The sequence below is a fragment of the Gossypium hirsutum genome, chromosome A02, assembly GCF_007990345.1.
Source record: "Gossypium hirsutum isolate 1008001.06 chromosome A02, Gossypium_hirsutum_v2.1, whole genome shotgun sequence".
Taxonomy (NCBI): Eukaryota; Viridiplantae; Streptophyta; class Magnoliopsida; order Malvales; family Malvaceae; genus Gossypium; species Gossypium hirsutum.
In genome coordinates, this window is record NC_053425.1 from 57,506,462 (window position 1) to 57,507,575 (window position 1,114).

Below are 1,114 nucleotides of genomic sequence, written 5' to 3' on the forward strand. Positions count from 1 at the left end.
AAGATACTCAGGTTTGGCCGTAAGGGCAAGTTGAACCCAAGATTTATTGGGCTGTACGAAATCTCCGAACGAGTTGGTCCGGTTGCGTATAGATTGATTTTGCCCCCTGAGCTTGAAAAGATTCATGACGTCTTTCATGTTTCGATGCTTCGACGCTATCGATCTGATCCATCGCACATAATTAGCCCATCTGAGGTTGAAATTCAAGACGATATGAGCTATGAAGAAGAACCGATGCGTATCCTAGCTCGTGAAGTGAAGGAGTTGCGAAACAAAAGAGTTCCGCTAGTAAAGGTGTTATGGCTGAAACACGGGATCGAGGAAGCTACTTGGGAGACCGAGAGCTCGATGAAAGAGCGATACCCAAACCTATTCACCGGTAAGATTTTCGGGGACGAAAATTTCTTAAGTGGGGGAGAGTTGTGACAGCCCAAAATTGACCCTAGTCGGGAAGTGGTTTCGGGACCGCTAAACCGAGTCACAATAATAATTAGATGTTATATCCTATGTTTATTTCATGTGAAAGTGCATGTGTGAAAATTTCATGCTTTGATTTTGCCAATTGTGAGTGAAATTTTGAAATGTGACTCATGTGAAAATTTTTGCAAATGCTATCGGCTAATTTGTAGTGGCCAAATAACTTATAGTATGAAATAGGTGGATTTGCATGTCAAATTTCCCACCTTAAAACAAGGTGGCCGGCCATGATGGGCATGATGAGCAATTGTGCAATTTTTTTTTATGGAAATTATGGCATAAGTATGGCACAAATAAAATATGTTAATTTGTGTCATAAAATGTTGGGATAAAACAAATAAAATAAGGGGCATGGGCATAAAATAATGAAAAGGAGTATGGTGAATACAAAAAAAAAATGTGTGTGTAGTTGTTTGTCCCCCCCCCCATTGCCGTGAGCTAAAGAAAAGAAAGGAGAGAATTTTTGTTCATCTTTTTCTCATCTTCATACTTGCCGAAACTAGAAAGAAAAACAAAGAAAAAAATTTCTCATCCTTTGGTTCATCCTTGGCCAATAATTTTAAGGAGGAAGGAAGAAGAAAGGTGAAGAGGTTCGGCCATGCATGTAGCTAGGCTAAGGTATGTTTGATGATGTTCC